Raw genomic sequence first — 26,579 nt, 5'->3', positions numbered from 1 at the left:
AGCCCTGGTGAAGACCCTAGAGGTTTGTCCACTTAGGAAGGAATTGATCCAGTTGGCTGTTTCGCAGGAGAGGATGAACGTGACAGTGAGATAGTGACATAGGATGTTGATGTTAACCAGATCAAAGGCCGCTGAGAGGTCGAGTAAGAGGATGATGGTGAGGACACCAGATTGTCATGTCTCAAGTATATTGTTGGTTTCTAGATGGTTTTGGAGTTGGGAGTAGGCGGTGCAGTCAAGGATTTTCAGGAGGTAGTGCACCATAGTCATTGGGCAGTAGTTGGTGGGAAGGTTGGGGTCAAGAGAGTTCCTTTTTAGGAGAGGTGTGGCCCAGGCTTCTTTGATGGAGTTGGGCACTGTTTGGGAGTTGAAGGACGCATTGATACTTTTAGCAATGGTGGGAGCGAGTGGGTCTGCACAAATCTTGATGAGGTTGGCAGGGCAGATGTAACCTGTGCAGTTGGAGGCTTGGAAGTATTGGATGGTGGTGTGCAAGTAAGTCGAGGAGACAGGGGAGAAATGGAAGGGAGGGGTCATGGTGGCTTGGGAGGCACTGGGTGTGGGGATATCTACTTTGGTGGCGGGGAGCAGGGATTTCTTACGAATGGTTTTATCATAGAGATTGATGGTTTTATTTGATAGGGCTGATTGAACAAGGTAGCACCAGGCTTTGTATTTCGGGACGCTAGTGGTAGGGGGCTGGAGCTTTGAGCTCCTTGAGGATTTTAAAAATCTCTATTGTATTAGAACTGGCTTCACTAATTTGAGTGTTGTAGATGCTGGGTTTAGTGGTGAAAATCACATTTTTGTATGAGGTGGCCACTTTGTTAAAGACCTCTTTGTTAGTGGGTGTAGGGTTTATCCTGCAGAGGTGTTCTTTGGCACGTTTGAGTTTGCGGGGGGCAGCTGATTACTCAGTGAACCAGTTGGGGTGGTTGATTTTTTTGTGAGAGGTTGCTTTAAAGGGGACGCGCCAGTCTAGTGCCCCAAGGAGAGCAGAGTTGTAGGCATTGAGAATTTCTTTGGGGTTGTTACTGCTGGGCCATGATTCGCAGGAGGCATGAATGGTGGGATCCAGGAGTTCCTTGGTTAGTTTATGGGTATGTCTAGTGGTGATGGGAGGATACTTGAGTGGGCATGTTGATGAATAGGATCCAACCTATTGGATCCTATTCGAACCTGTGTGAAAGTGTGACAGTTATATAGAATGAAAATGCTGAGCGTTTAAAAATGTTTCTCTTTAGGAGCATTTTCATGAAACGTAAAAAATGCATATGTGCATTTATAGAAGAATTGTGTGTAACTTATTTGTAATAGAAAAGGAACACAGATGGAAAAGATTTGTAGAACATTTGTAAGTGGCACTTTGTGCATGGAAGTTTAATATGTTGGCAGTACATGCATACTTGCCAACATGATGCATTCCAATATGAAGGTGCTTATCAAGTGTTGTTTTTTTTTCTTTGCATTCTGGGAGCTATAGTTGCAGGTTTTCCTTTAGGAAACTTGTACTACAAATCCCAGAATGCAAAGCAAAAAACTAAGACTGGATAAGCACATACAGATTGGAACGGGTCATGTTAGCAGGTATGCATGCAAGATTTTACACTTCCACACACTAAGTGGCACTTAAAAATGTTGTACAAATATTTTGCATCTGTATTTTCTTTTTTATACAACAATGTTACACAGTGCTACTATAAATGCATATATGTATTTATTAACTTTAATGAAAATGCTCCTAAAAAGAAATGTTTTTAAACGCACATCCTTTTCTATTTTTTATTCCATTGTAGAGGAGGTCCCAGACATGGCCTGCACCCCTGCCCCTCATTTCGAGGTACCAGGAGAGTACTCACCAAGGTATGTGACGTATGAGGATCAAATGAACCAACAAAGAGCTTCACTGGGGCTCTGCCCAGTGTACATCAGAAGATCCATACCTGTTGAAGCGTACCAGCCGCTGATATGAAACGAAGAGTACCTACAGACGGTCCATGAAGAGACCCAAAGAGCCCTAATGGAAGGCCAGTGGAAATGACACAAGGGCCTGAACAGACTCGTGAATGAACAAAAGCGGCTATCGAAGACAAGCAAGCCAGTGCAGGTAGCAACGAAAATAAATGTAATGTTCACAGAGAAGAGACAATGTTAAAACGTAAGGAATCGTTGCTATGAGGCAAGATGGAAGCAATTGACCAGTTAAACGTGTGTAAATGGGCTTGGAACGCAATAAGATAAAGAAAACGATACTGCTTGCAATGCTTAGTCGAAGAATAGAGCCGCAAGCACCAACTATATCTACCTCAATAAGGCACGCTATACAAGTGCGACTCCATTTTGTAAAAGCAGAATGTACCCAGGCTGCCAGAGGCCTGACAGGTCATGTTTCATAACCCAGCCGGATGCAAGCGAAGGAGCGGAATCGAAACTCAACAAAGAACGGTTCATGCCTAGGAACTCGAGGTCATCCAGAGAAAGGGAGGAGAGCGTCAGCTAACAAGAATCAAACTTCAGAGCATACCAGCCTGCCTCGTGAAGGTCAAGATAAGGGAGGCCCATGCAGGTGGTGAGGCCGAAAACAGAATTAAATACACTAAAAGCTGGAAACTGAAGCAGATTCACGGTGAACGGACATGTGACCAAGACAGGCGCAAAGAATTACCAACATCTGATGTCACCCAGATCCAAGGGTAAAAAAAGAAAAACAGTGGGGTCCACGCTGTATAATCTCGTGCTCCTCGTTGCTCCTCAATTGGAGCTAAATTTGTTTCTTTTAAAGTTGCAGATGTGTCAAGATTGTATTCATATTTCAATTCGGTACTCTTACTCCGAGCTGTGCGTTTCCCAGCTCATGGGTTTAACTTTAGCAATAATCAATTACTCAAAGTGTACTGTAAGTAATACGTGTTTTAATCACACAGTATTTTCAGGCGAATAAGAAAATCCCAAACTTAGAGTACAAGCTGTTTTGCCAATGCATTTCGGTGCAGGGCACCATCTTCAGGGCTACATTCATTAGATACAGAAATCATCACATTTCAATTATCAGATACGTTGTGAATTGTAAAATACATACCCCCACGTGAGCAAATCAAGGATGATGCATCAGGTTATGCAGGTAAATAGTTAAGGAGAAAACAGAAAACAGAAATGTCCTCATTAGTGTACTGGACCTAATTAGTAAATCTACTAATTAAGAGAATTAAACATTTCCAGCCAAGCACCGTGATGCAGTATTACCTTTAATTTGGAAAATGGACTCGCCTTTTCTATCTTCAATCGTGAGCATATGGGAGGTATCCTAATCGAAAGGAACGTGTAATAAGTTCCTATGTTGTACTGTATACAGAATAGATTCAGTGTAACCGTGAGGTTCAGTTACAAAATCTTACCTCGGCTCTGTTCTGGTCCGTGTCTCTCGAGCGACGCGTTGCAAATGCACCCGCCCGCTCGAGTTCTTAGTTTTGAGGTTGCCATTGCGATCAGGGTGGCGTCCCGCATCCAGGATTGGACAGAGCGGGAACGCCTCCAGTCCCACCCACCCATGGTCATGGGGGGGTGGGACTGGTGATCACAACGGCAACCCAGACTCACATGTCAGTATGTGGGATCGATCCAGCATCCCCAACTCTTCACCAATACTAAACCTGATTCACTGGCTGGAGCCGCATGGGTGCCGTGGTTTGTATTCAAATGCAAAACCGGACGTGCCGTACCTTGTTGTGAAAAAGCATATGAGCCGAATCACTCTAATTCTTAAAGCGCTAGTACATAAAATGCAGACTTACTTATAATCAGGAGTAGTAGTGTTTGAAGATGTGTCCTCCCTCCACGTTAGTGGGGGGAGCCCAAAATCTGCAGGTAGACCACTAATCTCATACCTTTACCAGTACAGGGGTGTGCTGGACAAAGGTCCTGACTGCTTGTGCTCGTGTGCACCTGGGCATTTCTAAACTGTAAGCAGTAAACAATCCTATGTGTGTTTGACCACAGTTCTAATCATGATCTCTCGCGGGCCATTATTTACATATCTATACATTGATACCAAAATCATTAGCATATTCATATGTCCAACCTATATCAAATTTAAAATAATCAGCATATTCATATGATCGACCTATACAAAATCATAGCGAAACCTAGTGAAATAAGTACCCATTATTACTTAAAGAAAACAAGCTAAGTTTAACTCTTCATTTAATCCTCTTGGTGTTAGAGTCCCAAGTTTGTCGATCCAAAATGATTCTCTCTGATCCAGTCTCTGCTGTATATTCATGTTTGGTTCTCCTTTCTTCACCACTTCAAGTATTTGAAATCGAATCTGGGATATGTTATGTTAAATGAAGAGTAGAGAAGACTGTATATATATATATATAGGGGGTAATGACTCGAGCATAAGAGATAAAGAGTGGATACCGGGGGTCACCCGAGATAAAAAACAAAGGATTACCGGGGGGACACCCGAGATAAAAACCGAAGGATTACCGGGGGGACACCCGAGATAAAAAATAAAGGATTACCGAGCGGACACCCAAGATAAAAAATGAAGGATTACCAGGTGGACACATGAGATAAAAAATGAAGGATTACCAGGGGGGCACCTGAGATAAAAACATAAGGATTAGCCTTGTTCTTGCGCTTTAATACAGCGGTCAGAAGAAACGTGAACTCATAGCCCATATAATAAGGGACAATTAGACTACGGTGATGTTTAAAGATGCATCAAAGGAGTTTGCTTAAACTCCATGATGGGGTATTGATTAGAAGGTAGGTATATGTATGACCAGCTGGTGTCTGTCTAGTCTATTAAGTGTCTGTCATATGTGTTCTGTTGTACGCAAATGTAATAGAACTGTATCGTTGATTGTCCAAAATGAAATTTGGTTTTACGCGATTCTGTAACTGAGAGGGAATCGCCAATGAATTGATGGTTTTGAGTTAATTGATAGTATAAAACATTTTTGGCGGGAAAAGATTGGATTGGAGCTTGCGTATCTGGTGCTCGCTCATACTAGTAGAAGGATAACAAACTGTATAAATATTGTTGGTAACGGAATTAAAAATGCAGGAGGTCACCCCACTTGTGCATCTGTGCATGCAACTACCTAAACATGCTCCTAAACTAAAAATGTATAGCACAGAGTGGGTTACGGGTACTGCCCACAAGATGTTTATGCCGTGGCCACAAAGTGGGTCCCTATCTAAAGCCGTCTTACAACATATGATGACTTTTCTACATGCCACATATACAGGCAAGAAGCTAGAGAAACTTCTTGCTATTCTAGAATTGTGGAAGATGTTTGAAGAGACGAAGGTGCAAGAACCACCCACATGCTGGATACTAAATGTATGTACGGAGGGGGGTGAGGCACCTACCGTACCACCGCCTGAGCCAGTCATTGAAGGGAGTAAGACAGAGGGGCTTTCCCCACTAAGAGAACTTAAGGCAGCCACGGGGTATAGCAACCCCGCATATGAGTCACCTACGTACAGTAGTGATGACAATAAGGGAAAGGAACAGGAAACAATATTGCCTCCGCGGTCCCGAGGGACAATGAGAGACGCGAAGATGAAGGAAAAGATCGGGCACAGAGTTGTGCACCTCCTGATAAGGAGAGATAGGGAAAGAATTGAAAGGGAAATTAAGGTAGAGTTGATGAGATAGCAGTCGCGAAAGACGAATGGATGGGAAGTCAGATATTGCTGAAGTTGGATGGAAAAGGAAGTGATGATATAAGGCCTAGAGAGAGGTCTGATGAGACGCAAAGGAGAGAGAGAGAATAAGAGATGGAAGTAAGGGATTGTCGGGGGGAAATTCTGCCGGGGTCGGCCGGGCCGTCCACAGACCTCCGGGCAGGGAGGCCCCAACTCCTCCCGTATTATTCCAAAAAAGATAGAGTATGAGACACACGCAAGAAGCAAGGTGACTCTGCTGTTTATTAGACAAAACGGCAGGGATGGGTCAAGGAGCGTACGCGTCCGTCCTGACACACACACAATCGTGGGGCTCGCAGGCCCTTTTTACCTTAGTATGACGCGCTACTTGCGTCATCTTACAAAGTTTAATAAAAAACCTATTTCCACTCTGGATTGGTTACTCGAGTGGTAGGGTTAGTATTGTGCACATATAGAGAACGGTGTTAGTGGCTGAGGGTTAGTCAGGTGGTATACCTGGGCTGTCCCTTCAATTTGATACATGAAAATTGTTACATGAAGACCTCTGAGGATTGGTCAATGTGAATGGCGTCAGTGATAAGAACCCCATGTTCTAATTGGTCCGCTCGCGAGCCTCCCAGTCTGGGACTATCGCTGTTCCCAGCTCGCGGTGCACCTGTCATTTGCAACAATGTTCTAATATGGGTAGGTGCAAACAATGTGAGGATTTATTCATATGTTGGGAGGTCGAATACTCCCACTGCTGCAGATGTCCAATGAGTCTTTTAATTGTATCTGCCTGTGTCTTGAAACGTGGGATTCAGGCGTCTCCTTCCGGGCTTGGCATCTTGTCAGGTTTGGCTTTGTCACGTGAGGTGGGACCGTGTTTGAGGCAAAATTCAACACAATTAATATTGTTTTTCCTACTGTGTGCCTGGTTTATCTTGCAGGTGCGACCTTGGCGTTGGCTTGCAGCGTGCGCGATTGCAACATCGTGCCCTTGGCGGGGTGCCTTCGCCGGGCTCATTTTGCAGGGTCAGCAACCCAATTCTTGCTTATTCAATGTTCATGGAAGCTTTTGCCTGCGGCCTACTTGGGCCTGGTGCATAGGTGGAGCCGTTTAATGCAGGGCGCTTTAGATTGCGGTATCACATTGCTTTATCCTTAGTATCGTGTCTCCGTTATATTCTTCATTATGGTACATGGCTCCTAGAAGAAGCGTGAGCAAGCCTTTTTATATAAGTTCATGATGCGTCTTGCGTTTCTGCATTTTGAGAGCCTATGTGGAAAATAATAAAGATGTACGTCCGTGAGTATATCTGTCGCCTACGTCATAGCACTGAGTATATTCTTCGTGTAGATTGGTGCGGGAGTGTCCGGTGTATATATTTGCACAGGTGTGCTAACCGTTGGCTAGGTCGTCATGGCATCTCTAACGATGTGTTGATTTAGTGCTGGATGGTTCAGTTGAGTTCATCCATGCCGCAGGTATCGGCATGGACAGAGCAGGCTGCTGGGCAGGTAGATGGGCACATCCGTATGTTCCTGTACCAGGGTATTTGGTCGTCTGGTAGATGGGCAAACTCCTCTCGTGGCGGGTGTCTGGGCCGTGATCCTCTAGGCCAAGCGCGAGAGGGGAAGGGCGGGAGCCTGGTCTTCCATTCTCCCACTTCAGTCCCCCCTCTGGTCGACTTGTCGACCACAAACATATCCTTTTCTTTATCTCCTCTTACTCTCCATATCTTTGTTATTCCTCCCAAATGTCCATAGTGGTTAACATGGTCTTCAAATGACCAATACATATATTCACAGGTTCCTCCAGGAGTACAGTACACCCATTTCCCTATGTAGCTCCTGGGGTTTCTTGGGTTCTCGAGCTTCACAGATGGTGGGTCCAGGTGGTTGGTGATGATCTGGTTGCGCAACTTCTCTCTCTCTTTTATTATTGTGCCTGTGTGTTGGCCGTCATCTGTTGGCATCAAGAGGTGTATACCAACCATTTCGATCATCTCGTCTGTGGTGCGTGCCTTCCGGGCTTTCCAAAATCTTATTATGATCAGTGTAGCTCCAGCCAGAATAGTGCATCCAACTATAATCTTCAGTCCATCTGACAGCCACGATGGTATCCATGACCATAATATTGAAAACCAGCTCTCATCCTTTTTTACACCTTTACTTTCATCCATCATTTTTGAATGCATCTGGGCCAATTGTGATACAGCTTCCGTGAGTGTACCATTGTCAGCATTGTTAGCAGGAATGAATGTGCAGCATGATTGTCCTATCTTTGCGCAAACTCCTCCTTCCATTGCTGTGAGGAGGTCCAGTACATATCTGTTCTGTAGTGCAACCATTCTTACTGCTCGCAATTCCTCTTTTATTGCATTGAATCCATTTACTGTAGAGTTGATTGTCATCATTAGTTCCCACCTAGTTATCTGGAGCCATTTTGCGTTTGCGTAAGCCTGCAGTCCAGGGTGTATTATTGAGGAGAAGAACATAGCTGCTCTGCTGAATAGTCTGTGTTCCGGCGGTATTGAGGTCAGTGCTGTTTCCGACCTTCCCCACAGGTAATTTCCTGTCTTCTCCTTGTCTTTTCCTTCTGTTGAGGACAGTGTTGTTGCCGTTGCGTCTGTTCTCTGGCCCTTTCCGAGGCTGTGCAGATCTCTTCTTCCTTTTGTTTCCTTCATCCATCTTGGGGAAATTCGCCATGTTAACATGCTTCTGGGGTACCACTAGTGATGGTACATTAACGTGTACTATAGTGCATACACCATTCCACAAAGGGGGCAGTGTGTGATAAGCCTTGTCTCCACAGGCCCAGTAATGGTCCATTACTACTGCTGTTCCTGCTCCCCCCTCAGGTAACTCCATCACACTTTCACAGTTGGTATTGTATCCTACATCCACCTCTCCTTTATGTTGGTAGCATACCTTAGGCGCAGTTAAAGGCAGTATTGTGATTGGGTCTTCATCCTTTTCTATCCACGTGAGCATGGGTACGTACTTGATCCAAGTCATCCAACATCTATGGTTATGTCCATCAATAGTTGAAATATTTTCTCTTGTTACCATGTTGCTGCCAACCACTCCTATGTCCCATTTGTTGTCCATGTTCACCTTCCCTGTTATTATCATCAGTGGTCTTTCCCAACATCCGTTTTTTCCAGGGACTTCAGTGGCGTACCAATCACATGGTAGGTACTGCAGTGTTACCTTCTTTGTTTCTCCTTTTTCAGGACCACTTGTTATGTATCTGAATCCTTCAGCATGTAAACTGCTCTTGTGGTAACTCAAATAAGTCTTAAGGAAGTTGTTTTCATATGGATATGTATCTCGTGTTTTCCACACCAGATGCACCACTGTCCCTTGAAATCTTCCTTTCGTCTGGAACAGTGTCAGGTATATTATACATCGTGCTATTTTTCCATCTATCTCCGTAGCAACAAATGTTCGAGAAGCGCTCATGGCGTATGGGATCAATGAGCAAACGTAGCAGCTGTCTCCTGTTGTCTGCTTGCCTATTTTGGTCATGTGTTGGTACCACATGTTGTTAGAGACGTGCGCTGAATCTTGTACATAGTTGTCAATGCCTTTGTTATCTGAGTATGTGCTGCGTTTAACTCTATTTTCCTGGTGTGGGGTTTTACTAGTACCACCTGACATAACACCTGTTGCAGCTGGGGGTGGGGCTATATTAGGTTTGGGTACAGCAATAATATCAATAGCATAGCTGTACTGCCATACAGAGGCAGCCAAGAACCCGGTGATTATTAAAATCCCTATCAAATTTATTACAAATGCTAATTTCACTGGCATTTTGCTCTTACCTTGCTGCAGTCCGGCAGCTTATTCTTGCGACGTTACAGTTGCCCGCCTGAAAGTTCTTAATATGCTCGTTATTAAGGTTAGTTGTTGTTATTAAGCTCTCCCTATCAAGTAGTCATTCAGTGCCCAGGCGAAGAGCTGTTCCCACGCCAATCTAAGCGATCTATCTCTTAGGGTAGGCAAGTATGGTTGGAGGTGGGGCATTGAATGTTCTATGGCCAAGAGGAATGCTGTGTAGTAGACACGTACCCTCCTTCCTTTCAGGTACGTTGGCCGTTTTATTTCATATACAAATTGGTGTGACAATTCTTCCAGGTAATTATCGTCTGAGGGTACCATCTACTTCTGGGCAGTGAATTAGTTAGTTATCTACTTTCTTAACAGTACAATAATACGCTTTACCTGCATGTGCGAGAGAAAAGAAAGAGAACATTCAGGTGTTTACATGTGTATATGTGCAAAAACAGTGTCCTTTAGTTCAATTGTTACTACAGTGGGCAGGGAGTCAGTGGGCAGGGGGTTTGGGGTTCAGCTGGCGGAAGTCTCTTTACCCTTTGATCCTGTAACCATGGGGTGGGCGGTATGAGGATCACCCCTTTTTTTTCCAATAGTTGTCTCTGGGGAATCTGGGGGGTGGCAGGGTATAGGGACACTTAGGCCGTTAGTTGTGGCGGAAGTCTCTTCCTCCGTTGGTGACGCTGTCGTTGTTCTTCCAGTGCCCCTGTCGGTGGCGCTGGGGCGGGTCTGGAGTTTGTAGATCTTTACGTCGTGTAGGTGGTTCCAGGCACGTTTGTCCTGTAGCTTTACTGCTCTCGTTGATACCTCCTCTACCAGATGGGGGCCAGTGAATCGTGGACTGTTCCACTTTCTGTTGAAATTGCGAAGTAGTACGTGGTCACCTTTAGCAACTTTACACAGTCTTTCCTTTTCCAATTCTTTATCCACGTCTTCTTGTTGATTGCTGTTAGACCCGCCCCGTGTGCGCTCGAGCTGTTGAGACACAAACACTACACTAGTAATCAAGGAAGACACATATTGGTACATTTCATCACCAAGAACACTCGTAGTACTCTCGTGGTCGGTAAATGCTCTTGATGTTGGCGTTAGGGGAAGGCGCATTTGACTTCTGGTAACCACCTCGTGAGGGGTGAGGTGGTGGTCGGACCCTGGTCTATTCCTTAGCTCAAATAGGGCTAATGGAAGGCAATACAGCCAACTCTTCTTTGTTGTTTGCTGTATTTTTGCAATTGCCTCCTTTAATAGGCCATTCAGGCGTTCACATATACCGTTGGCCTGTGGGTGGTATGCACATGCGAATTTATGCTTGATGTTCAGCAAGGACGTGATGTGCTGGAACATTTCGTTTGCGAAATGTGGGCCATTGTCTGACCTCAGTACCTCGCACACACCCCACCTGGGGAAGACCTCCCTCACTAGGAATTTAGCTGCTCTAAATGCATCTGGGTGTGAACAGGGCCCTGCTTCAATCCACCTCGAGAATGGGCATACTACTACAATCATATACCTATTTCCTTGACATACGTTGATCATATCAACATGGTCAATATGGAGATGCCGGAAAGGTCCCTCTGGCCGGGGTATAGTACCTCTTATCACCTTCAGAGTGTGGCCGGCCGTAAACTGTTGACATGTGAGACAATTGCTGATAAAATTTGACACATGAGAATTTAACTCGGGGCAGAACCAGTCTTCCCTAATTCGTGCTGCAATTACTTCCTTGCCTGTGTGGGCTGGGTAATGTAGTTGGCTCAGGGCGGTGTTCAAAAGTGCCAATGGTATTACAACCTTTCCAGTGTCACCCTGGCGCCATAATGCATCAGTTGGGGACATTGTGCATCCTCTTTTTACCCATATTTCCTTTTCAGCCATTGATGCGGCCGCTTGTAGCTCCATAATCTGTGTGGCTGGGAGATGGGTGTACCCTTCTCTTATCAACATCTCCTTAGCCATTCCCCTCCCCCTCCCTCTCTGTGACTCTGGGGGGTTCCACATCTCACCAAAGTATGCAGCATACTTCGCATGTGCGTCTGCTGCTGCATTCCCTTTTGAGATGTGGTCTTCACCATTGGTGTGTGCGGTGCATTTCACTAAAGCTAATTCTTGGGGTTCATTTATTGCTTCAATTAGTTCAGCCAATAGGAGGGCATGTTGCACTGGAGTGCCATCAGCTCTCCTAAAGCCTCTTCTTCTCCATTTCGACAGCCCTGAGTGGACAGTGGATGTAACATACGCACTGTCGGAGTATATGGTCACTCGTTTGTCAAAGCTTTCCTTCAACGCCAAGATCAGTGCAACTAATTCCGCTGCTTGAGCGGAGTAATGCTGTGGTAATTGTACACATTTCATGGCCACACACACCGGTACCTCCATCATTTTTACCACTGCTGCCCCAGTCCTCCTTATACCATCCCTTTGGTCGATAGTTGATGACCCATCAATGAACAGGAGCTCACCTCCTTCTAGTGCGTTTTCTTCAACCTTTCTAGTACATGAGTACATTTCAGTTATTTGCGTACAATCGTGGGCATAATCTCCTTCCTCAAGTGCTTCTGCTAGGAACCTTGCAGGGTTGACCGTGCTACATCTAACAATTGATAGTTCAGCTCTGGATAGGATGATCTCATAACCTGATGCCCTCTGCGTGGTTAGGGTGGACTTAGGTTTATTCAATATAGCAAATAGTGCATGTTCCACAAACAGTGTAGTTGGGCACCCCATGGTTATTGCTGATGCTTTTTCTACCGCAAAAGCAGCTGCGGCGAAACCTTGTTCGCAAGGGAAATGACCTAACATCACAGGATCTAAGTGGCCACTGTAAAATGCTACTGGTTTGTAGCCCATGCTTGTTTTTTGAGCCAACACTGCTTTCATTACTGCTGAGTCGCAATGTGAAAATATGAAAAATTGTCGCTCATAGTCTGGGGATGCCAGTACCGGAGCAGTTGATATCGCATCTTTCAATTCACCAAAAGCCTCTTTCATTTCCATTGTCCACCCGAGCTTTTTCTCCCCTTTATTGGCTTCCTTTAACCCCTCAAGCAGGGGTCCTATGTATGAACTGTAATCAAATACCCATGCTCTACAGTAGTTGCACAGCCCCAGGAACTGCTGCAGTTCCCTCACTGTTTTTGGTACTGGAGTGTTTGAAATGGCCTGTGCTCTTTGTGGTGCAATCTTTCTTCCATGTTGGGATATGAGCTGACCAATGTAAAGTACCTGTTCTTGACAGTACTGTAGCTTTTCCATGTCTACCTTGTAACCTTTCTCAGCCAATATTGTCAACATCTTTAATGAGTCCTCTCTGCATGTTCTTTCATTTGTACTGCAAATTATTATGTCATCCACATACTGCAACACTGTGCTTTCCACTTCAATGTTACCCAAATCCATCTGTATTACTCTGTTGAAAATTGAGGGTTATTCGCAATATCCTTGTGGCAATCTGGTGTGCTTCCACTTTGTGTTTCTGTAAGTGAAGTTTGTCAGATCTTGTGAGTCTGGGTGCAATGGTATTGAGAAAAAAGCATTTTTAAGGTCGATCACTGTAAATCGTGATGCTTCTGCTGGAATGCCACACAATATTGTGGCCGGGTTTGCTGCTATGGGATATTCTGCTTCTACTATGTTGTTCAAGGGCCTGAGATCCTGTATGAAGCGCCAAGACCCCCCCTTAGCCTTGCGCACTGGGTATACAGCCGTGTTACATGGTGATTCTGAGGGGACCAATATGCCATTATTTATAAGGGCCGTTATGGTTTCATATATGCCCTCATCGGCCTCTTTTGATAGTGGGTACTGTTTCACTCTGGGGAGTATTGCACCTTTTTTCAATTTTATCCTTACTCCCCCTATACTTTTTATGCACCCCACGTCATAGGGGCTAGTAGTCCACAATGATGTGGGTACCTTTGACATATCCTCCTTAAAGAAGGGGACTGGGGTGCATGCGGGTGCCTCAAGTGCCATTTCAATTTTCTGTGCTACTTGTTTGTACACCACTCTTAGCCATATTTCCACACTCATCATAAACACCATTTCACCTTCCTCCTTTTCTTCTGAGAACAGCTCCTAATCTGACACCTGGGTGAGCCTACATCCTTCTGCTAGTGCCATCACTGCCCTCCATGCTCTTCCTTCTCTGTCTTGGGCATGTACAGCAATGTAATCAGCTGTTGCTATAATGCTCTCAATGTCCACTGGAACCACCTTTCCTTCTGGTTCATTAACAGGTGTTTCTGGTCTGAACAGATAGGCTGCTGGCCTCCTCCATATTTTTCCTTCTATCCCTGGCATCCATGCAAATGCCATGTCTGTCCCGTACTGGAAGAGTTCGCCATCTACTGGCTCCGCCCTAATCGCTGTCTGTCCGCAGTATGCTTGCATAATCTGTCGTGCTGTGAGCATGTTAATCCCTGGAGTAGAGCAAATTATGCCGTCCTCAGTAAAGGATATTGTCATATTCAACCTGTTCATTATGTCTCTCCCCAGTATATTTACTGGTGAGGCACTATAATATAGAAGTGGAACTGACAGGTCATAATCTCCTATAGATAAGGGAATGTTATCAGTAAAAGGAACCAACCCTCTAGCCCCAGAGAATCCTTGGGTGTTCATGGCTTCACCTGACATCTTAAATTTACCTTCCCTTATGCAAGACCGGGTCGCCCCGGTGTCAACAAGGAATGATAATTTTTTGTCACCTATCGTTACCTCTATGCGTGGTTCCTCCGCACTATTAGGTGTTACTGACAGGATGGGACACACCAAGGCCGTCTGTGGGCTGTCCTATTGAGGGTACAACGATTGACCATTTCCTGTGTAATGGTTGTGTCCCAGGACCGTCACCCTACCCAGTTGTGTTTGTTGTGCTTGGGGTTGTTGTGTTATCGCTACCTGTTGTTGTGGCAGTGAATATGTCTGTGGCTGTTGTTGTGTTATTAGTTGTTGCTGTTCATTTCCCTGTTGCAACGTCTGCTGTTGCTGTATGCCCTGCTGTTCCTGTGAGGGCCTTGGTTGTCCCTGTTCACTCCATGACGGGGTTCCTGGTCTAACTCTACACGTGCGTGACATGTGCCCTAATAATCCACAACTCCAGCACACCGGTGGTTCCCTACTCTGCCATGGAAAGCTCCCTGTGTTGTCCTGGTATACTGGTTGCCCTGTGGGGTAGGAATTTCTAAGTCCTCCCACCTGCTGTTGGGTGTTATATCCGTATCCTCTCCCTCTCATAATTCCTCCTCTCCCCCTGTTATAATTATAATACCCAGTTCCTGGCATTGGGTATCCTCCTCCCATGTTGGTCGTGTATGGTTGCAGTGGCGGCACCTGTTGTGTTATAGTCTGTGAAGGTGGTGTTTGGGAGTAATCTTGTGCAGCCACTACTTGTGTGGGGCTTTGGGTCATTGTTGTAGGCGTAGTTATTAGTGCCCCTTCCATTGTGTATTTAGTAAGCTTTTTCTGTACTAGTTTAGCCTCTTCCGTTTTCCTGTCCTCTTCCTTTTGTTTCATTTTTCCTTGCCATGTCCTGCAATGATGCACTATAGTCAGTTGTATTTCTGGCCATGCTTTTGCTTCCATTCCCACTACTTTCTTTAGTTGTTTCTGAACTCCTTCTGGGAGCCCTTGTACTAGTATATGATAAAATATTGCTGGTGTTTTGTCCCATTGTTCTCTAGTTTCCGTGCGCCACTTCTCTTGGATTTCCTGGATATAATCAACAGGATCTTCGTTCTCACGCATCTTGCGGGAGGTAATTGCTCCTATGTCTGATGTGTCTGGGTACTGTACCCTCAGTGCCTGCCATAGTGCATGTCGGCAGTTTGCGAATGGTGCCCCATCATGCGATGTGTTTGTTATTGTTACCCCAGGGAATCCCGCTCTCTTCCAAATCTCATCTGCTGCATCCCCTAATATTGATATTAGAAGGCCCTTTACATCTCCTACTGCCAGTTTCTGTCCTGCGGTGTGTTTTTCCATTTCATATATCCACTTACCCGCACCTCCACTTAATGATGGGAGCCTGCATTTTATATTTTCTTTGTCTGTATGCTTCCAAGGGACATACTGTGGTCTAACCCCTCCTCTCTCCAAAAGTGGCATTAAGTTATGTCTCGTTTTATCCTTTGTGCTCCATAAGATCGAGTCCTCACACCCTTCCTCCTCTTCCCTTTCTTCTACATCGTCAATTTCATCCGTATTTCCCCTGCTCTTAACACTTTCTTCTCCATCTTTTCCCCTTCTTCCATCATTTCCTGTATTTAATTTGGGCATGTGTATTCGTCTTTCCTGCCTACGTCTAGGGAGGTCCCTAAGCCGACATGCATAGGGTGTCAGTTCGTCTGTGAAGGGCGCAAGTTTTATTGTGCGTAACGAGCGTGAGGTGGTTGAGCATGTAGGGTGCGATGGGAGAGGGCGTGATGGGGACGGTGCGGCCTCATGTGTCTGTCTTTCCGCTATTCTTTGCTCTCCCTCCTCACTTCCCTCCAGCTCATTCTTTCTCCTACGGATCCATGGTGAGTCTGTGTTGGTCCGGGTGATGTATAGTTTATCTAGGCTTTCCCTTTCACTGTTTCTTCCTTCCTTCTCCACTCCTTCTTCTTCCTCACTGCAAAAGTCAGTCATAAACGGCACCCCCCACTCAGTCTTTTTCCCCTTTATTGTTACTGTTTATAAGTCTATTAGGTCCAGTTCTCCTTTTTCTCCTTTATCAACCGCTCCCCTTTGCGCTGATGTTGTTGCTACTTCTGTGTCTCTATATACATCCCCCCATACTTCACTCTCCCTTCTCCTATCTTCTCTTTCTCCTTCATTTCTCTCCTCCATCTCCCTACCATTTTCCTCCCTTTTCCTTTTTAACTCCTCCATTACTTCACTACTCATCTGTTCCATTATTCTTTCATCCTCTTTCTTCCTTTCCCGCTTCACCCTTTCCCTTTCTAATATACTCTCTATCACCCTCCCTTCTTCATATTTCTTAGTCGTTTCTGATAGTAATCTCCTCTTCCACATTGCCATTTCTCTTTCTTTCTCTTCTTCTTCCCTTTTCTTTTCTCGCAGCACTACTCTTGATACCCTTTCTGCTGCTGCTTTTACCCTTTCAGCTTCTCTCCTTTGCTCCTCAGTTCGTTCCCTTATTTTTTCCAATTCGTTCTTACCTTCATTCCTTTTCCTCGCTCTCTCTCTTTCCTCCCTCTCGAGCTGTTTGATCAATTCATTCTGCTCATCCCTTAACTCTGCTAGTCGTTCCTCCAAAATCTCTTCCTTTTGTCGTAACAGCTCTTCCCCCCTCATTTCACTCTCCCTGGTATTATCCTCATCTGTTTTCCTTACTACCTCCTTCTCTTCTCCTTCTCTTCTCCTGTTAATGAACCTCGTAATTTTAATAGTATCTGTGCAGCTACCCACTCATCATTTCCTACTTCCACAGTTTGTTCTTCTCCAGTCCTTCCCTCCCCTGCGGGCATCTTCCTATGAGCCACATATAGTGGAGGGCTGTATGCCGGGTTCGAGTACGCCGCTCTTAACTGACCTCTTCCTATTTCTCCTAACTCCCTTAAAGGGTACAACCCCCCTCCCTCTGTTTTCACTCCCTTTGCTAGGGGTATATCGTTGTTCGGTTCCTTTTTTATTTCATCTGATGTATTATTCTTTTCTTCTCCCTCTTGTCCGTTCCCCGTGTTCCTTGGGTCTTCACTCCCCTTTTTCCCATCCTCTCCTTCCTCCTTAATCTCTTTTTCTTCCGGTATTTCCCCCACAGTGAACATTCCATTTGGTCCTGGTCGGGACCCTTGGAACATTCTCCATAAGTTAAACACCTCCACGTGGTTTGCCAACTTCTTCCCTTTGTATGTATTGTGCAGATGGTTTAATAGTGAATGTTGGGCACATGGATCGAAGCTACCATTAGGCGGCCACGGTGTTATTGTTTTGTTGTCCGTCCCCTGGGTCCATTCTATGCTATACTTAATCAGTTTCTCCCTATAGGGTGACAATGTTGTACATATGTGTTGTAGTGGGGTAGTGAGGGTGTTCCCCCACCCTCCCGATCCTTTCCCGTATGACATAGTAGCGCTCCACTTGTTACCCTTCCCCTATCTGGTAACGGTTATCTCACTAGCAGTTTACAATATACAGTCTTATATCGTTACCTGGCCCCGTAAATTTGGGGACTTACGATAGTCCGCTAAGGAAAATTATAAAAATATAGTATTTTACATTTGTATATTTTCTTCTGTCTTTCTTCCTTTACACGACACCCTTACGGCCCCCTGCGGCCGAGGCGCACATAGCCCCCTGCGGCTGCGTACCCCTTATGACGTTCTTATACAGTCGTCCTATTTTCACTTGCTCCTCCTCCTTCTCCTACACTTGCCGTGGCCGGCGTTCTCCGTGCGCAGCCACGTCCTCCGTTTCACCTTTCCCCGATCAACTCATTACCGTTTATCTCTGTTTCCACTCCCTTACCACAGTTCTCTTCCCCACCACTCTCAGAAAGGAAGATGCCTTGTGCTCGGGATATCCTATGAAGGCCCTACTGGTGACGTCACCGATCTCTTCGAGCTACTGGTAAGTTCTTCATATATCCTTTAAGTTCAAAATACACTTGCAATCTACCCCCGTTAACCTCAAAGCTGTCTTCCTGTCACTCCTGGAACAAGGTAATCAATAATATAATCGGACTGCACACGCTGCGTCGCCTCGCGTGTGATACGCCCCTCGACAGGAGGGCTTAACCAGCCAATTATCTTCCGTATTGGGCAACTAACTAGCTACCGCCTACAGGGAAACGTCATCTACCTATCGAGTTTCTTGCTCGAACAATAGGGATCCTCATCTACTCATTGATTAATAAATGCCAAATCGTAGGAAACCACACACGCACACCCTTACACGTAGTCGCGACCTAGGCCAATCAGTGTCTACGAGCGGCCGCACGTGATGTTTTCGTGCTCCGCCCCCTTCTCTCGCGTAACGTAACCGACTGCTCTTGCACTCGTTCGGCTACCATTCATTCCATTGCCAACACTAAATTGCCAAACCTTCGCCGCGCACCTGTGCAACACCTCCCGCCTCCCGTATTTAATTCCTCCCCCCTCCCTCACAATTTCACATTGCTTGTTGTGCGTGGCATGCTCACCAAGTTCTCTTGATGCGGGGCCGCTCGACTGCGTGCACCCCTCCAAGCGGCTCGCCACCTCCCCTCGTCTGGACCACGTCTGGACACTCGCCAACCGCGGGCGGGATACTTCTCAACGGCTCCCGAGGGCCAATATCCGGATTGCGCTGTCCGATCTTCTCGCAGCTCCGCGATGGTCCTGTAGTCCTCAGAAGGGGGCAACGGCAGAGGGGGCCGCGCCGCCGGGCCTCCTCGCAACGGGATTACCTGGAAAAAAGTAAAAATAAAAAGCAGATCTTAAACAGATCTCAGCAGTGCCTCCAACTTGTCGGGGGGAAATTCTGCTGGGGTCGGCCGGGCCGTCCGCAGACCTCCGGGCAGGGAGGCCTCAACTCCTCCCGTATTATTCCAAAAAAGATAGAGTATGAGACACACGCAAGAAGCAAGGTGACTCTGCTGTTTATTAGACAAAACGGCAGGGATGGGTCAAGGAGCGTACGCGTCCGTCCTGACACACACACAATCGTGGGGCTCGCAGGCCCTTTTTACCTTAGTATGACGCGCTACTTGCGTCATCTTACAAAGTTTAATAAAAAACCTATTTCCACTCTGGATTGGTTACTCGAGTGGTAGGGTTAGTATAGTGCACATATAGAGAACGGTGTTAGTGGCTGAGGGTTAGTCAGGTGGTATACCTGAGCTGTCCCTTCAATTTGATACATGAAAATTGTTACATGAAGACCTCTGAGGATTGGTCAATGTGAATGGCGTCAGTGATAAGAACCCCATGTTCTAATTGGTCCGCTCGCGAGCCTCCCAGTCTGGGACTATCGCTGTTCCCAGCTCGCGGTGCACCTGTCATTTGCAACAATGTTCTAATATGGGTAGGTGTAAACAATGTGAGGATTTATTCATATGTTGGGAGGTCGAATACTCCCACTGCTGCAGATATCCAATGGGTCTTTTAATTGTATCTGCCTGTGTCTTGAAACGTGGGATTCAGGCGTCTCCTTCCTTCTGGGCTTGGCATCTTGTCAGGTTTGGCTTTGTCACGTGAGGTGGGACCGTGTTTGAGGTAAAATTCAACACAATTAATATTGTTTTTCCTACTGTGTGCCTGGTTTATCTTGCAGGTGCGACCTTGGCGTTGGCTTGCAGCGTGCGCGATTGCAACATCGTGCCCTTGGCGGGGTGCCTTCGCCGGGCTCATTTTGCAGGGTCAGCAACCCAATTCTTGCTTATTCAATGTTCATGGAAGCTTTTGCCTGCGGCCTACTTGGGCCTGGTGCATAGGTGGAGCCGTTTAATGCAGGGTGCTTTAGATTGCGGTATCACATTGCTTTATCCTCAGTATCGTGTCTCCGTTATATTCTTCATTATGGTACATGGCTCCTAGAAGAAGCGTGAGCAAGCCTTTTTATATAAGTTCATGATGCGTCTTGCGTTTCTGCATTTTGAGAGCCTATGTGGAAAATAATAAAGATGTACGTCCGTGAGTATATCTGTCGCCTACGTCATAGCACTGAGTATATTCTTCGTGTAGATTGGTGCGGGAGTGTCCGGTGTATATATTTGCACAGGTGTGCTAACCGTTGGCTAGGTCGTCATGGCATCTCTAACGATGTGTTGATTTAGTGCTGGATGGTTCAGTCGAGTTCATCCATGCCGCAGGTATCGGCATGGACAGAGCAGGCTGCTGGGCAGGTAGATGGGCACATCCGTATGTTCCTGTACCAGGGTATTTGGTCGTCTGGTAGATGGGCAAACTCCTCTCGTGGCGGGTGTCTGGGGCGTGATCCTCTAGGCCAAGCGCGAGAGGGGAAGGGCGGGAGCCTGGTCTTCCATTCTCCCACTTCAGGATGAAAGGACAAGAAGGAAGGATAGGCTAAAGCAAGAACAACTATATCACGAAGAGCAAGAGAAACAGCTTGATCGCAAGCAGAAGGCAGCCTACGACCAGTACAAGCAGGATAAGCAAAGGGTGGAAGAAGAGCAAAGGGTACGTGAGAGGAGAGCAAAGAGAAGAGAAGATGAGGAAATTAGAAGGGTAGAGGAATGTAGAAACGAAAGGATGAGGGAAGTAGAAAAGGCTAGAGAAGAAGCAAGGAAGTGCAAGGGAATAGATGAGGAAGCAGAACGTAAGCGCAGACAGAGGGCACAAGATTTAGAATATTTGGAGCAGGAAGTAAAAAAAAACAATCCTGTTATAGAATGTGAAGACATAGAAGAATTCTTTCCTGCACACGTCTCGGTGCAAGGAATAAGTGGGACAAATATTGAAGATAACTTCGACACCCGAAGTACTGGGGAAACGATCAATAAAATATATGATGAGATGGGTCTGGAGCAAATATCCCAAGGGGGAAGGGACGACGAGCGCCTGGAGAACACTCAACTATATGTCACCCGAAGTAGTGGGAACAGAGGACTGTCCCTAGACAGACTAGAGATTGGGCAAAATGAAGAAGATGCAAGGAGTTGTGTAAACTGAGAGTATTCAGAATCTGACTCCGGTGGGGAAACGGAGTATGATGCACATGAGGAAGGGAGACGGTGCGAAAAACGGCTCCCAGGGGACCGAGGGATACAATAGTCAGACACTAGCGAGTCCGCAAGTAGGACACCAAAGTCTGCTGCGCAGACTGGCTGGCATGAAGGAACACCCCAAGGTCAGAGGGGGGTGTCAGCACCTGCCTATGCAGATAGATTAAGGGCACTGCCAGGGAGACGGCAAGGTGGAAATGCCACCCCAGTGATAGATAAGAGAGCTATGGGGAAAGAAAAGGAATACTGCGCATTCCAATTCCCGCTGCTAGAAAAGGGGGGAGCAAGACCACAATATATTCCATGGCCACACATGGACCGAGAGAACCTTACAAATAAGCTTCCAATGCTGACACCGGGAGCTGGAAAGTGGATATATGAGTTAGAGAAAATGACGGAGGGTGTCACCTTAGCTATAGGGGACATTAAGGGCCTCCTAATTGCCATACTTGGTGAAAGAGCGGACGATGTATGGAAACGGGCAGGCTACCCTAGGGTAACCCTAATTGACACCTCCCATGACGGAGCACCATTTAATAATTGTAGAGCAGCTGTGTGGAAAGCGCTGCAAATGCTATATCCAGACACTTCTGATATGGAGGCTATAATGACTCGGAAAATGAAGGAGTCAGAGGATCCGTTGATTTATATCCAGAATTTTCAAGAAGCCTGGGTGCTCGAAACACATGAGTCTTGGACGAAATATGTCCCTGTATTCTACCATATATTATGCCAGCAGTTGCCAGAGCCAGTGCAAAAACTACTTAAGAAATTGGTAGGAATAGAAGCCAAACCATGGGCTGAAATACAGTTGACAATTGCACATTACTGTAGACTGTTTCAAGAAAAGAATCGGAAGAAGGAGGCAACTCGTACGGGTGAAGAGGCGAAGCTGGTGCAAAAGAAACTCTCAAAGTATGATCTCGAGGGAGACATGCTGACAAGCCCAGCTGAACCACACGCACAGCAAGCGACTAACCCATCGCTGAATAATCAGTGTAGCACAGGATTTTACCCGAGGGGAAGGGGTTTTGGAGGAAGAGGATGGCAGAGTAATCAGGGTGGGTTTCGAGGCAACCAAGGGGGCTTTCAGAATAATCAAAGTGGCTTTCAGAGCACACAGATGGGCAGTCCAGCTACGCTAGATGGACAGATGGCCCGACCACCGCCAGTGTGTTGGCTGTGTGGAATGACAGGACATGTGGCGCGCGTGTGCAGAAGCCAAGGCATGTGGCAAAATAGCCAAGGGATCGGGCAGGCATGGTGAATCAGTCAGCCGTCCCCCAACAGGCCGGTGCACAAAATCACACAGTGCAGCAGCAGGCGCCAGGCTTGCAGGAGGTTGCACAGCAAGCGGTTCCACCCCTGCACATGGGGAACATACCGCAGGGACAGTCCCAGCAGGCACCACCACAAATGTTGCAGGTCACTAGATCCGGAGGGGGAGTCAACCCTGGAAATGGGGGAAATCAGCAAGTATACAGCGGGCTGAACTTATATATAAAATAGGACAGCTCACAGGGGACTCTGATGTGTTCTATCCTATCAGTGACGTCAGACCCTAATAGGGAACCTAGGGTGAATGTCGTCATAGGGGGTAAAGATTATTCCTTCTTAGTTGACACGCGCTCGTGCATACGAGAAGGCAAGTTTTCCTTGTCCGGCGAAGCATAGATACTCAGAGTTTCACAGAAACTCACAGTAGAGTTCCCTTTGCAGACGCGCTCCCAGTCTCCGTGGGAGAGCGCGAAATGAATGTACCCTTATTATATTCACATCAGATCCCAGTAAACATCCTGGGTCGGGACTTAATGACTAAATTGAATATGACAATCTCGTTTACCGAGAATGGTATAGTATGCTCCACTCATTTACACTGAATTTAGCAGAGCATGTTGCATTTTTCATGGTGAACTGCATTATCTGCCAACAGTTCACTGCTGGGCACACATTAAGAGTAGTGAGAGGAGTTATCCCCCGGCCAAATGGATCATTCCAGCACTTGCATATCGACTATGCCGACATGATTCAAGTGTGCAACGGGTACAGGTATTTAATTATGGTGGTGTTTCCATTCTCTAGATGGATAGAAGCAGGTCCCTGTGCACACCCACACTCTACCTGTGCTGCCAAATTTCTAGTGAGGGAATTGTTCCCTAGATGGGGGGTGTGCGAGGTAATGAGATCAGACAACGGGGCTCACTTTGTTAATGCAGTTTTCAAACAGATCAGCTTGTTGCTTGGTATAAAGCACAAGTTCTCGTCGGTGTATCATCCAGAGGGGAATGGTATATGTGAGCGGCTCAACGGCCTGTTAAACGAAAGGATAGCCAAGTTGAAGCTCACATTAAAAAAGGGATGGTTGCACTGTCTACCACTGGCATTGTATGCACTTCGGAACCAACCAGGCTCCGACCATCATTTCACGCCGCACGAGATAGTCACAGGCAGAAGGATGAGGACCCCTCTTACCCCACGAGATAGAGCTAGATGTGATGCCCAGCAAACCAGTGAGGTCCTGGGGACAGAGATGCAGGCGTACTTGAATTGTATGACATCCAGTGTCTCTGTCATTTCAGGCCAGCTGCAGCGACAAAGAAAAGGGTGCAGCGCAGCACAAAACACAACAGGAAGTGCTGAAACAGACTCCGCGCAAAGTCTATGTGCGCCACCCGTCTTCCCTGGTGACGCTGTCCTCGTGAGGAACTTTACAAGGAAGAAGTGGGATGAGCCACGATTCAATGGTCCTTTCATCGTGGAGGACTGCACTCCTTCAGCCGTCAAAGTCCAGAGCAGAAGGGCATGGCTCTTCCTGAACGACGTTAAACCTTATATAGGAGAAAGCCCTCCAGCTGCATCCAATTAGGAAGAAACACAGACAACGGGGAAGAACCTCAGCACGTGCAGACGAGATCCATGGCGAGGAAGAAGGATGCATGAGCAGCAAAATGAAGGCAAAAAGAACTCTGGTTTAAAGTGTGGCTTTTAAACAAGACATTTTCTCAAACCAGTGAAAGATGATAAAGGACATAAAATGAACACTCTGTGCATCCTAGTTGCAGGGTAAAGAGAAGCACATCCAAAGCCACAACAACATTGATAAAATGAACTTTTGAAGGCACGTCATGCTCAAGTAATATAAAAAAAAATCAAGACTCTAATAGACTGGAAGAAAAAAAAGGAAAGACATTTCTTGAGAGCATAACACAGTATCCTGAAGCAAACACTATCAAGACTTTGTTCACAGAACTCATGGTATCTCCCAGCAGAAACCTCAAGTGGGATGTGTTAACCTACTTTCAACTGGTGGTAATATCATACCCGTCACTCATAGGGAGAGAAACCAGTGTCACAGACTTTATTCAAGACCCTGCAAACAAGAAAATAATCTGGCAACTACTGACTGTCATCGCTCCAAGATCTTCGGGGCTGTAAAAATTGATGTACCCACAGCACACAGTATATCACATGTAGCAAAGTGCAACACCAGAGGACAATTTATGGGAAGAGATGCCTTGTTGATATGGGCCAACAAAAAGGATTACCCGGATGAAGATGGCTACGTCCAGGACATTAAAACAAGAAACAGGGCGCACACAAGGAATCACGTGATCAGATACGAGAATCCTGGCATCAAAGGATCAGGAACACATTGGGTAATAAATCCAAGATTGAACATTCAAGGAAAAACTGCAGAAGAGGCTCAGACCTGGAAGAACAGAGGCCAAATGCAGATTTGGGGAACAGTGGTTTCCCCAAATGGATGGGTAGAAGGAGTAGGAATCTGCCGAGCTTGGATGGTCATAGGAGCCTGCCGAGAAGCAATAGAGAATTCACAGAAATTAGGCAAACCTCTATGGCCAAAACTGGTAAAGCTGCTAATATGGGTCGAAGACAGAGGAGGACCCCTGCAGATAGTACCACTGGAAAGCCCAAAACTATGCTTCCAAAATAATGGAATGAGTAAGATGGGAGAGAATGTAAACTGCGGACGAATCTTTGAAGCCCCAGGAATGACACAAGGAACTGCAGTTATTATGGACCATTACTGGGCGTGTGGATCCAAGGCATACATAAGACTACCGAAAAACTGGGGACGTGAATGTCCACGTTCCCGCGCTAGTGATCCCTAAGAATGACCTGAAGTTGGACAGTTTCCCAAAAGCAGATGCTCATCTAAGAAGGAGATCTGTGGAATTGGTATCCAGAATGAAGAGAGAAAATTACTTTTCTACCAAATCAGAAGAGGCATTCCATGCAATCCCATACGAACACAGGCTGTTTAGCCTCACCTCAACAGTATTCACCACGATGCTCTTGCCACGCATCCAAATTGGAGTGAATGCTAAATGGTTGCAGATAACCAGATGGGAGTTATTGCAGACCATCAATACCACTATAAAAGGATTTAAGAGCAATCAGACTGATGAACCTCTACAAAATATATGTGCTTGACATGATCACAGCAATGGATGGAGGTGTCTGTGCAAAAATCAGAGAATCGTGTTGCACATTTGTACCATCGCACGATGAAGAAAACAGAACCTTAACAGAAGCCATAGGTATGTTGACAAACTTGAAAAACCAGATGATCGATGAAAGTGATGAAGTGGACGATGACAGCTGGTTTGGAGACCTATTCTCGTGGGTCCCACAATGGCTGGCAGATATATTCGAGTTTACTGCTAGGATTCTGTGTTATCAAGATAATAATTACACAATGCCAGAAAAGTGAGAAGAAAGCCATAGGGATGAAAATAATGGTTATGTCAAACCAGGATGGAAACCCAGAGACCTGACTGATGAAGAAATAAGAGACTTTGTGAAGGCCAGCATATTGGCGCCAGAAGGAACGAAGTTCACATATCCTAAGAAATGAAGAAGGTATGAAGGAAAATGGATCTACTGCAGCCCAAATGGACAATGTCAGCTAATGACCTGGAACAAAGATGAGCATGTGAAAGCAGCAGGGAGTTTGAAAGGGGTGATAAAAATATGGACTCCAAAGACTCAGACATTCACACCATCATGTACAAACACTGAAGATGATGAACATAACACAGAAGAATCAAAGGAGATAAATGCAAAGGAGATCACAGAAGTGGTCGATGAACCGACCAGAGGGGGGAGTGTAGAGGAGGTCCCAGACATGGCCTGCACCCCTGCTCCTCATTTCGAGGTACCAGGAGAGTACTCACCAAGGTATGTGACGTATGAGAAACAAATGAACCAACAAAGAGCTGCACTGGGGCTCTGCCCAGTGTACATCAGAAGATCCATACCTGTTGAAGCGCCCATAACCAGACAACCCTGGGCAGCACGGTACCCTATCAGACAGCCATACCAGCCGCTGATACGAAACAAAGAGTACCTACAGACGGTCCATGAAGAGACCCAAAGAGCCCAATTGGAA

Source organism: Ambystoma mexicanum, chromosome 6p, assembly GCF_040938575.1.
Source record: "Ambystoma mexicanum isolate Mex_15411 chromosome 6p, UKY_AmexF1_1, whole genome shotgun sequence".
Taxonomy (NCBI): domain Eukaryota; kingdom Metazoa; phylum Chordata; class Amphibia; order Caudata; family Ambystomatidae; genus Ambystoma; species Ambystoma mexicanum.
The sequence above is the reverse complement of the archived record's forward strand: the minus strand, read 5'-3'. Positions refer to the sequence as shown.